At 45.7% G+C, this 12994-nt stretch overlaps 1 protein-coding gene across 2 annotated transcripts in view; it reads right to left on the bottom strand.

The window, feature by feature from the left end:
• LOC126412649 (ras association domain-containing protein 10-like) overlaps positions 1-12994 on the bottom strand; it is a 1122590-nt gene that overhangs the window by 637231 nt on the left and 472365 nt on the right. The window lies entirely within an intron of this gene.

Here is a 12994-nt window from a genome sequence, read left to right as displayed (position 1 = left end):
TCTCGGAAACAGACCTACGGCCGGGAGAGCGGTGTGCTGACCACATGCCCCTCCATATCCACATCCAGTGACGCCTGTGGGCTGAGGATGACACGGCGGCCAGTTGGTACCTTTGGGCCTTCATGGCCTGTGTGGGAGGAGTTTGGTTTTTTTAGTTTACAGTGGCTTCTACCAGCAGCACAGTGCTATGTGTCACACAGCTCACAGCTTAGTCTGAAGAGCACCGGGATGAGATTACTGTACTCTCCATATTCCTTAGATTTAAGCCCCATCGTGAATCTATGTAACCCCCTCGATCGGGCTAATCGCGCCATGGATCCTCAACCAAGATACCTAGTGCAGCTGGTGGCAGCACCGTCTGTCAAGCATGTAAGTGTGATTTGCAGAGTATCAATGTAGATCCATGTAGAACTCAGTATGGCCCAACATCCCTGTGGGCACCTTCCAGAATCTCATTGACTCTCTTCCTGTACAAAAAATGGTTCAAATGGCTCTGAGCACTATGGGACTTAACATCTGAGGTCATCAGTCCCCTAGGATTCGAACTTGCGACCGTAGCGGTCGTGCGGTTCAAGACTGAAGCGCCTAGAACCGCTCGGCCGCCCCGGCTGACCTCTTCCTGCACATCTCACAGTAGTTTGCACTGCAAAAGGTGGTTGCTCAGGAGTTCGACAGTTGGTCACAATGACTTGACTGGGCGGTGTATATTAGATACATTGCAACAGTTACTCTGATGGAGTACAGATCTACAGGTAAAGAAGTTGAGATTAGATATACCACATTGTAAATTGCGACCACTACACTAGATGCCAATTTCAGATCCGCCATCGCAATGGCTCTAATTTTGAATACAACATGCAGAATGACACACGATTTTTATTGTTGCTCTTCGCACTAGTATGACACCAGTTGTTACATATCATGCAGGGCGATAATAGCCTAATGACATTTTTCGTATAGAAGAGTATTACATTTCAAATTACAGAATGAATAGTACTAAGGCAGTACAGAATGAATTCAAATAACAATACACTCGATTTAGATTTGATATTTTCTGCCCTGTGTCATCACCAACCATTCTGTGTATCTGTAATATCTTTAGCTTTCGAGATTTGATGTCTTGCACACCTACTTTTTTTTTAACACTAGTCAGTTGTTACCTGATAAGGGTTTAACCAACTGTAGACCGTTCCTGACAAAACACCAATTAGTGAAAAAATACCATTTGTTTGGATTTCACTCCTAAATATGCAATTGTTCTACCAAGATGTCACAGAAGGCTGCCTTAATAAAGCAATGTAAGTTAAACAACAATTTATTGCCGACGTTATGAACAATGAGCCGATTCGCCAGCGGCCTAACATTGCTATACAAAGTAGGGAGCTTGCAAGTTATGAAAGCATGCTGCAAAGAGACCTTGTCGTATGTCCGAGCATTGTATCCGCACAGTGAGTGTACCAATGTGTGCAAACTTAGCTTATCCCTTAGTGCGCAAATGGACAAAACATCTAAACTGTCTTCTCAAGCCCAGGGTGTCACACTGGCATTTTAAATAAATGTGACCCAGCCCTGTAAGGCAGCTAATATCAGGTGCAGATCGTAACAAAAATCATTAACAATGCTGCTGTCAAGTACCTAGAATGCACCACGAGGTGTTCGCAGTGTCGTCTAAGGCAGTTTGTACCGCCACAAATTCACGAAGAATGTCCAGATAGCGTGATGCAGTAATCGTTTCGGATCTGAAAAATGGGCCAATGATTCCTTTGGGAGAAATGGCGGCCCAGACCAGTACTTTTTGAGGATGCAGGGACGATGGGACTGCAACATGGGGCTTTTCGGTTCCCCATATGCGCCACTTCTGTTTATTGATGAAGCCGTCCATGTAAAAATAAGTTTCGTCAGTAAACCAAATGCTGCCCACATGCATATCGCCGTCATCAATCCTGTGCACTATATCGTTAGCGAATGTCTCTCGTGCAGCAATGGTAGCGGCGCTGAGGGGTTGCCGCATTTGAATTTTGTATGGATAGAGGTGTAAACTCTGGCGCATGAGACGATAAGTGGACGTTGGCGTCATGTGGACCGCAGCTGCAACACGGCGAACGGGAACCCGAGGCCGCTGTTGGATCACCTGCTGCACTAGCTGTGCGTTGCCCTCTGTGGTTGCCGTACGCGGTCGCCCTACCTTTCCAGCACGTTCATCCGTCACGTTCCCAGTCCGTTGAAATTTTTCAAACAGATCCTTTATTGTATCGCTTTTCGGTCCTTTGGTTACATTAAACCTCCGTTGAAAACTTCGTCTTGTTGCAACAACACTGTGTTCTAGGCGGTGGAATTCCAACACCAGAAAAATCCTCTGTTCTAAGGAATAAACCATGTTGTCTACAGCACACTTGCACGTTGTGAACAGCACACGCTTACAGCAGAAAGACGACGTACAGAATGGCGCACCCACAGACTGCGTTGTCTTCTATATCTTTCACATCACTTGCAGCGCCATCTGTTGTTGAAAATTGTAACTACTGTAATTTCGAAAGTTTGTCCGCCTGAAAATGCACTGTTGTCCCAAGCATATTGCAACAAACGGTGTGTTTCTATCGCTGCTCGTTTAGTTTTTATTGCCGTTTCAAATATACCGGTCATTTTTGAAACACCCTGTAAGTACGTGTGCAGCGCGCTTGTATATCGAGCGTGGATGTAACTAAGAGGTTGTAATTGTTTTCGGCACAAATTTTATATTCATTGCTACTCGTTTGCATCTACTGGGTGTGTCCCAGTTTTACGTAGTGATTTAAATCGCATGTTTGTAAGTCTTCTCTCTTATATTGCAGTAAATTAGACTGCTAGTGTTGGTTGCTTTCGTAACTGAATTGGTAAATTATGTAATCAAATTTGAGAAGCCGTTTTGGACTGAAGGCAACGGTATTGCCGCAGTGGATACACCGGTTCCCGTGAGATAACCGAAGTTAAGCGCTGTCGGGCGTGGTCGGCACTTGGATGGGTGAGCATCCAGGCCGCCATGAGCTGTTGCCATTTTTCGGGGTGCACTCAGCCTTGTGATGCTAATTGAGGAGCTACTCGACTGAATAGTAGCGGCTTCGATCAAGAATACCATCTTAACGACCGGGAGAGCGGTGTGCTGACCCCACGCCCCTGCTATCAGCATCCTCCTCTGGGGATGACACGGCGGTCGGATGCTCCCGATGGGCCACTTGTGGCCTGTAGACGGAGTGGTTCTGGTGGTGGTTTTGGAATGAAGTCCCAAGCCATTGGATCGGCGTGCTTACTTCAGACAAGGAGACTCTTCTTTAATGACTGAAATTTTCTCTTTACTTGTGAACTGTAAAAGTGCAGTTTTCAATTATTGTCATGAAATTTCTTCGATGTTAAATACTGATTTTTCTGTTTCCTTGAAGTCAGGCCTGCCGTTGCGGCCGAGCGGTTCTAGGCACTTCAGTCCGGAATCGTGCTGCTGCTACGGTCACAGGTTCGAATCCTGCCTCGGGCATGGATGTGTGTGACGTCCTTAGGCTAGTTAGGTTTAAATAGTTCTAAGTCTAGGGGACTGATGACCTCAGATGTTAAGTCCCATAGTGCTCAGAGCCATTTGAACCTTGAAGTCATATTTAACGTCGATTTTAACTTGTCTAAAATTCATTTGTTAACTAACTTTTTTAAGGTCATATGTCTACGACGTGAATAAAATTTGTGACAGAATTTTACACTTTATGGCCTAGCACCTTACCGCTCACTGATCCATGCACTGCCGTCATTTCAGCATTCATACTTATTAATGAACCCCTGATAACTCAACAAAATTTGCTTCATACATTTTTATTTTGCTTCTGGACAAAAAATTATTCTGGGTGGTCTAGATAAATGAGGCACTATACACGTAGACGATGTAGTTCGGCAATTCACACATTAGCAAATCGTTGGTAGAGGTGACAAAGCGACAAGTGACAGGAAATATCCTACGACCGACTGAGATTCGAACTCAGCACCAGAGGCTGTATAGCCCGGCGCTAACCCACTCAGCTGCCGAGCTACAGGACAGTCGACTGGCGCCGCCATAATCGTCACGTTGTTGCGCCCGGCAATTTGGTGTCGGTGGTTTTCCCCGGATCGCGGTGCTCACGGCTCACGGTTGACACGGTGGCACGTGAAAATCCCAGCGCCCGCACGATCTCAGAGACGGCTAGTCCCACGCTTGGGCAGCGATCAAATGCGCCGATACCGCGCGTCGTGCACATCCTACGGTCGCCCGTCACGCCACTACAAGGTCTGACGAGGAACCAGCCGCGAGACACAACAAACAGGACTGCACACAAACTGGCTGTTTTCATTTAACGTCATATCAGTCCTAAATGAAGATTATGAACATTTCAAATGGAATGATAGTCTGACGCTGTCTTCGGCAAAACGAGGCAGGTGATTAAAGATTCAGTAATTGTCCTCATGAGTGTGCTTCCCAATCGTTATCCGTTGTAAGATAATGTTCCCCCACTAATGACCTTGATGCTCATGGAATATTAGACCCTACCTTGCCTCCCTTTCCACCGAACGTGCGTGTTTTACTGAAAGGAGTAATGTCGGTCCTGCCTGGTGGTTTGAAGGTTTACTCGAGTAGGATATATCTTCTGCGAACATGTGTCACCTTCTCCTCTGCTGACTGCTGTGTAGTGGAGTGGGGCACTACACGTCTATCCTTTATCCTTCGAACAGCAGGTTTCAGAGCTGCTTTCAGCACCTTTTCTGAAACGAAGGTATTCCATTACTTGGTTAAACTAACAATCTAAATCGTAATGATATTTTTCTATTATGATCAGTTTCGACTTTAACTTAAAGTCATCTACAGATGAGAGCCCCCTATGACTAGAGTTAGCGGTTCGTCTCGTGCTAGCTCTCTTCCAGATCCCGTCACCTGGGATAGCAGGACTTCTGCACGATACTGGGTCATAGATTGCTAGGCATCGTCACTGACGTAAGTCCCTTGCGGTTAGCGTGTCAGTCTCTTGAGCATTCGAGTAATGTAGAAATCGGGCGGGAAGGAGCGCCTGGTCCCCGGCACGAATCCGCCCGGCGGATTTGTGTCGAGGTCCGGTGAACCGGCCAGTCTGTGGATCGTTTTTAGGCAGTTTTCCATCTGCCACGGCGAATGCGGGCTGGTTCCCCTTATTCCGCCTCAGTTACACTACGTCGGCGAGTGCTGCGCAAACAAGTTCTCCACGTACGCGCACACCACCATTACCCTACCACGCAAACATAGGGGTTACACTCGTCTGGTGTGAGACGTTCCCTGGGGGGCCGAACCGCACAATAACCCTGGGTTCGGTGTGGGGTGGCGGAGGGATGAAGTGGACTGCGGTAATCGTCGTGGGGTTGTGGACCACTGCGGCTGCGGCGGGGACGGAGCCTCTCCATCTTTTCTAGGTCCCCGGTTCACATACAATACAATACAATGTAGAGATTCAGTTCGTGTCGAATTATATGGAGGCAATGGAGAAGGTGACTCATGTTCGCAGAAGATATATCCTGCTGGAGTAAGGCTTCAAGCCACGAGGCAGGACCGACATTACTCCTTTCAGTAAAACACGCACGTTCTGTGGAAAGAAAGGCAAGTTAGGCTCTAACATTCCGTTAGCATCGAGGTCATTAGAGGTGGAACATTATCTTACTACGGACATCGATTGGAAAGCGTACTCATGAGGACAATTACAGAATCTTTAATCACCTGCTTCAGTACATGATCATCCACATGACAGGTCCTTAATTGTTCACTGGGGAAGCTGACAAGATGGTATCCTGCACGATACCCAACTGAATCACAAAACCGCGACAGTGGACCACGGCCAAATGTGATACATCTAGCAGTCTCCTGGCATCCTGACGGCTGTACAAGGTCTGACGACAAACCAGCAGCGTGTGAAGAGAAAGCGTTCCATTCGCCAAGGTGATAGTGCCGCCCTCCGTGCAACACAGCTACTTTTCCTTATTCAGCTGGTAATGAGAAAGGACAAGCTGCACAGGGTGGCGACTGCTTTGTAGTCTTGTTGATGAGTGCTAAAACAAAATATTAAAAATAAAAAAAAAACACTGTTAAAACAGCTGAGATCGACATGCAGCTAAACAAAACTGTGAGAGCAATCGGTAGCACATCCAATCAGGACCATTTCATTGCAGTGTCAGTAGCGCATAAGAAGTCAGTGTAAGAGTGTTAAACAAGGCTAAATCAAGCACAGATATCTGCATGGGACAATACAATACTTTCCAACGCAGCACATAAAAAAGTACAAACGCGTTGGATTCATGCAAAAATTATCGTCACTTCAGCACTAACAGCCATTGGAATGGAATACAAGCGTTTATCGCACGTGGATTGGGAAAGAAATCGGTAGTGTCATTTCAAAGGAAACAGAGCAGGATTCATCTTGAGCGGTTAAAAAGAAAATGTAAGGCTACGAGAGATATCAGTCCTGTTCCTTCGAAATGTGAATTACTCAATGGGAGAGCATAGGAATAAGGATTACACGTGCATTCGTAATACCTGTCTCGTTCACGACCTATCGCAGAAAGCCATTAGGTGTTTGCTACACCGGCCGGTCGGGGTGGCCGAGCGGTTGTAGGCGCTTACAGCCTACGTTACGGTCGCAGGTTCGAATCCTGCCACGGGCATGGATGTGTGTGGAGTCCTTAAGTTAGTTAGGTTTAAGTAGTTCTAAGCTCTAGGGGACTGATGACCTCAGAAGTTAAGTCCCATACTACTCAGAGCCATATTTTTGTTTGGCACACCACCAGGCACGTGACAGTTGGTTCTACATTGCAGCTGAGTCCTCCAGGAAATGTTTTCTGTGGACCTCCTGTAGAGGAAGAGACAGTCAAGGATACCTTAAGGGAGTGTAGAGTTCAGGCATTCCAAGATGGGTCAAAGACATATTGGATGAATGGTGACCTGGTTGTCAAATTTAAATAAATATTGTTTTTCCTGTCTTTGCTGACCTATTGGTTAGTATTGTTAACTCTTTTTGACTACAAAATAAGAGTAGAGTTGATTAGTAATTTTTAATTAATTTTAACTGCATTTTATTGCATGTTAGGTCAACCTATTGCCCTTTAACAAGTTTTCACTGTAGTCCAATTACGTCCGTCTAACGTGTTATACTATGTAACTCCATTATCTGATTTTATTAATTTTTAATTTTTATTCCATCGACTAAATAACAAATGTTTTTACGAGAGTTATTCGGAAAGTAAGATTCCATTTCTTATAAAACATAAACCATTACACATTTTTCAAAAAACTTTTTATCTAATTTGTTACGTTTCTCACTTGTATACATAGTTCCCATATTTTCTTAAACATTTGTCATAACGTTCTACAGGCTTTTGTAGTCCTAAGTCATAGACATCTGCTGCCTGTGAGGATAATCACTCTGTAACTGCTGCTTTCACCTCAGCATCTGTTGCGAATCGGTTGTCGCCGACAAACTCCTTTAGGTAGCGGAAAAAGTGAAAACACTGTACGTTTGGTGTACAATCTGTTGCCATCCAAATGATCTGATTAGATTTAGGGTGTGAATGGCAGAATGGGGTCCGGGATCGTCATGCAGCAACTAAACTCCAGACATCAGAAGACCACGTTGCTTATTTCGTATTGCACGTGGAAGTTTAGTCAGGGAAGCGCAGTAAACGACTGCGGTTATTGTTGTCTCTTGTTGCATAAACCCGACTAACAAAGACTCCCAATTAATCCCAAAACACGGTTGCCATAATTTTCCCTGTTGTGGTTGTCTGCTCGTCCTTGACTTTGACTGGTGATATCATGTGGCGTCATTCCGTTGACTGACGTTTAGGACTGGGTTCATATGAGGAACCCATGTCTTGTTCCTTGTGACACGGATCTCTAAAAACTATTCATCTTCCTTCTGATATCGGTTCGAAAAATCAAGAGCACAATCCATTTTTTCCATGTCGTGTTTCTTAGCAAGCAGCCTGGGAACCCAAAGTGCACACAATTTGTGAAATTGCCGCTTTTCAGTGACGATCTTGTGCAAAGATGTTCTACCCACATTTGCAATTTTCAAATTGAGAACCACAGAGTTTCACGAATCTTTTCGTGCACGACTTTGACAAAATCGTCTGGCATCACTGATGGTCGGCCTGATCGCGGTTCATCATGGACCTTTTTCCGTCCGTCCTTGAAAGCTCTCACCCACTTATATACTTCTCTGTCACTCAACGCACTGGGGCCACACACTTGTATGTCGAAGAATTTTGCTGGACCGTTCCTTGCTGACAAGCATTGAATAACTGACCGTATTTCACAGTCGGTGAACTGGTCAATTATCTTAAACATTCTGAACGGACACTGTAAACAGAACACTACGAAAATACCAACGCAAATGGCATCGTTTGGTGAGAAAGGCATATCGAAAGTGGATGCGTATGTGCCTTTCAATGTTCGAGCGAAATACGCTTAGTTACGGCTGTTCGTACCTTACTTGCCGAATAACCCTCGTATTTTAACGCTGTTGCTTCTGCAGTGTTTCTCACTCAGGAAAGTATTTAAACAGCTAAACTGTGCGGTAGTCAGAATAAAACATAAAAAGATATTTTAGTCCAATTAACGACAACCAACGCGGCAGAGTGTTGACATTTCGAAGAATAAGAAGAGCAGAACGGGAGTCTTCAACGAAATGAAAACGGTAAATAAGAAGAGAAGCTAACACCACGTATCTACCAGGCTGCGGCCATCCGAAATTTCGCCACCTAATTAGAGACTGGGCGTTTGATGGATGGCGCTTAAATGCGGTGTCAAACACACTTTAGTCCAGCCGTGGACACGGACGCTGCCAGAAAACTGAGCTATCCCATTCCGGGAGACTAATTGGGTTACTAATGGCGGCAGCTGGCAGCTGTCAGCGGCCGGGTCGGCGCCGCCTAATGGCGTGGCTGATTGGCGCGGGCCAGGCATACATCACGGCGACTAACGGTCGCGCCTTTTAGGAAGCTTGCGGCTGCTGACTCAGCTGGCACTGTCGCCGCGGACACCGCCACCGCATTCGCTGCGGCGCTGAAAAATCTCCTCGGCATCGCAGGCTCTTATTCCAAGCTTACTTGCAGCCGCCGATTGCTTCGTACCATTTTCGTGCGCAGCTCTTGAACGCCATAACTTGTGCAAAACTGCTTTGGCTGGCAATTCCGTTTTTCAAAGTTCATTGAGGAAGGCCACACTGACATTCTTAGACATACGAACGTCAAAATAATAAGTCGAAGTTGAGGCGTGCGTGGCTCCTGTTCGTGCCATATCTCATTTGACATCCTGTTTTTACTCTACTACCACCTCTTTATGTTAATTTCAATTACTGGTGTCACTGAGTTGTCGCCTTGCCTACCCGTGAGCGGCAGCAAAAATGGTTCAAATGGCTCTGAGCACTATGAGACTTAACATCTGAGGTCATCAATCCCCTAGAACTTAGTATTACTTAAACCAACCTAACCTAAGAACATCACACACATCCATGCCCGAGGCAGGATTCGAACCTGCGACCGTAGCGGTCGCGCGGTTCCAGACTGAAGCGCCTAGAACCGCTCGGCTCTCCGGCCGGCTTGAGCGGCGCTTATCGATATAAACCCTAGCGTATTATCTCTGACTGCTATTACTTCCCGGTTGTCGTGTGTTGGCAGTTAGTTAGGATCTGCCAGTGAGTTGGAAGGAGCTGGCAGTGCAGTTGGGACCTGGCAGTGCTTGACTTAGGACGCGGCAGAAGTTCAGTCGGGGCGCGGCTGCAGTGAGGTCCGGACAGCCATGACTCGCCCGACGGTTGCAGATAGATATCACTTGAGTGCGGACCATCTTGGTTGGTCGTCAGTCAGTCGTCTTGTCGGACGACGTATATGTTGGCCGGTGATCGCTTTTGGATTTGCTGCGTGTGCCGACTCGTGATTCGTCCGTGTTACTGCACAGTCGCTGCCGTCATTATTACCTAGTCCTTCGTGCAAGTTTTCGTGAAACTGTGTAGCTTGTGATGTCGACTGCTCAGTTATTTTAGTGCTGTCTCCGTGCTGATGTGTGGCAGTCGGTCGGTTGGTGTGGATCAGCCAGGAAATCCCCTCGCGATGCAGTGGTCTAGGCCCGCTGGCAGTCACTACGCAGTGTCGGAGTGTGTGACAGCTGTTCCGATTACTACGGGGTTCGTGGGTCACCGACCCAGGACATCAAAGTTGAGTGGTAATTTAATTACCGAAGCTAGACTGTTCACATTGTGACGTTGGTTTTCATGGTTGGCTGTTGGGGAGTTGGCGAAAGTCTGGCCACTATCGGGTGCAGTTTAACTGTATTTTGGTTTTTTGAAGCCCAAGTGCAATAACGGAATTTTCTGCCTTGTGGCCGTTAGCGTTCCGACTACCTGCCATGGCCGCTGACATAAAATTCAGGCAGTGTCCTTTCCTCACGGTTTTGTCGCTGCCCAGCGCGTGTGTGTAGTTTTGACAGCTTATGCATCTTGTTTGTGAGCGGCTACGCCTTTTACCCTTTGGAGTTCCTTGTGTACTGGTCGGCTGGAAAGCAAGTCGTCTTGTCGATGGGTCCGTTGACTGTCTCTTGGTTGGGTTGCCGGCGGATCGGATATAGCTGGGCCGACTACCTCTCTCCCATAAGCGAACATTAATATTTCAAGTGCAGACCGACCCTCGGAAACTTCTGAGCGCTGCTGGCTGTACTGCCTTTTCTTACTGGTGTTTCATTGTGTATTTTAATGGCTTATAGCCAATGGTATCAATTTGTATGCTTTTAGTTGGGTTTTAAATAATGGGCCTTCAGCCGCTTTAAAACTGAAAGTTCCTTACTTGTCAAGTCTTGCATTGTTTGGGCCTTCAGCCTGTGTAAAATGTTGTTTAAAGATAAAGCTGCCGGCCGCGGTGGTCTAGCGGTTCTAGGCGCTCAGTACGGAACCGCGCGACTGCTACGGTCGCAGGTTCGAATCCTGCCTCGGGCATGGATGTGTGTGATGTCCTTAGGTTGGTTAGGTTTAAGTAGTTCTAAGTTCTAGGGGACTGATGACCACAGATGTTAAGTCCCATAGTGCTCAGAGCCATTTGAACCAAAGATAAAGCTTTCGGCCTTCTGTCTACTAAAATTATTTAACTTGTTTTAAGTAAATGGTCTTCAGCCTTTTTAAGTTAAAGTTCTTGTCCTACAAGTATCAGACTGTGTGGGGCTTTCAGCCTAATGGAAGATAAGGTCTTCTGCCTTGTGTTTTTTTTAAATTAATTTTACCTGCAGTCTTAAATCATGGGCCTTCAGCCGTCATTAGTTTAAACTTGTTTGCTTTTCAAGTGTTACATTTGTTGAGTCTTCAGCCAAGTTATAGAACTTACTTACGTGAGGCCTCCTGTCTTCTAAATATTCTGTTTTGAGTCTGAATTTTAAGTTAATGGCTTTCAGCCGTTTTTAAATTTAAGCGGTTGTGCCCTTAAGGCATAGTGTGGCCTATTCAGCCGATAACTAAGTTTAAAAGTTTTGCTGTATTGTTTGGACAACTAAATAAAGTTATGTGTTTGAGTGTAGCTGACAGAAACCTTTTGGCCCCTTTCCACAATTCCAACTTCCTGTTCTGTCCTGGGGACTTAAGCAGGCGTTTCAGAAGTACCTGACAACAGGATAAAAACAACTAAAATCACTTAACAGGGAAAGGCGTCTGTGCCTGACAAAATATATTCACGATTCTACGTAGAAAATGCAAAAGAAATTTCACCATTGCTAGTAGCCGAGTAGCATAGATCCCTGGAATAAAGAAGCATTCCAATTGATTAGAAAAACGCGTACATCATTCCCATTTCCAAGAAGGGTCACTGATTATCTGTACAATAATATCTGTGATATATACAGGGTGTTACAAAAAGGTACGGCCAAACTTTCAGGAAACATTCCTCACACACAAAGAAATAAAATATGTTATGTGGACATGTGTCCGGAAACGCTTACTTTCCATGTTAGAGCTCATTTTATTACTTCTCTTCAAATCACATTAATCATGGAATGGAAACACATAGCAACAGAACGCACCAGCGTGACTTCAAACACTTTGTTACAGGAAATGTTCAAAATGTCCTCCGTTAGCGTGGATACATGCATCCACCCTCCGTCGCATGGAATCCCTGATGCGTTGATGCAGCCCTGGAGGATGACATATCGTATTACAGCCGTCCAGAATACGAGCACGAAGAGTCTCTACATTTGGTACCGGTGTTGCGTAGACAAGAGCTTTCAAATGCCCCCATAAATGAAAGTCAAGAGGGTTGAGGTCAGGAGAGTGTGGAGGCCATGTAATTGGTCAGCCTCTACCAATCCATCGGTCACCAAATCTGTTGTTGAGGAGCGTACGAACACTTCGCCTGAAATGTGCAGGAGCTCCATCGTGCATGAACCACATGTTGTGTCGTACTTGTAAAGGCACATGTTCTAGCAGCACAGGTAGAGTATCCCGTATGAAATCATGATAACGTGCTCCATTGAGCGTAGGTGGACGAAACTAAAATGAGCTCTAACATGGAAATTAAGCATTTCCAGACACATGTCCACATAACAACTTTTCTTCATTTGTGTGTGAGGTATGTTTCCTGAAAGTTTGGCCGTACCTTTTTGTAACCCGCTGTATAGAGTGTATGTATTATATGTGAATGTCTGAGATCTACTCGCAAACACCTTATCAGTTTCAACCAGTTTTACACAAATCATCAGGCTTCACGATTTCAGCACTGAAATGTTTATAACATCCTACCTCCAACAAGAGCAGAGTTATGGGCAAAAAACGTGTTTGTCTTAGCCCATGGCATATAGGCTGATTTGCATGACATGCATGTTGTTTGGGAACAGTATCGGCATGTCACATTAACCTGCTTTGCAGGGCAGCCCACATGTCAGGAGCAAGGATGGTTTTCGAGGTTCCGACATGTAGGTTGCCCTGTACGTTTGTAGTAGTACTGGCCTCCT

This window comes from Schistocerca serialis, chromosome 7, assembly GCF_023864345.2.
Source record: "Schistocerca serialis cubense isolate TAMUIC-IGC-003099 chromosome 7, iqSchSeri2.2, whole genome shotgun sequence".
Classification (NCBI taxonomy): Eukaryota; Metazoa; Arthropoda; class Insecta; order Orthoptera; family Acrididae; genus Schistocerca; species Schistocerca serialis.
Note: the sequence above shows the minus strand (reverse complement) of the source record. Positions and strands in the feature narration are given on the sequence as shown.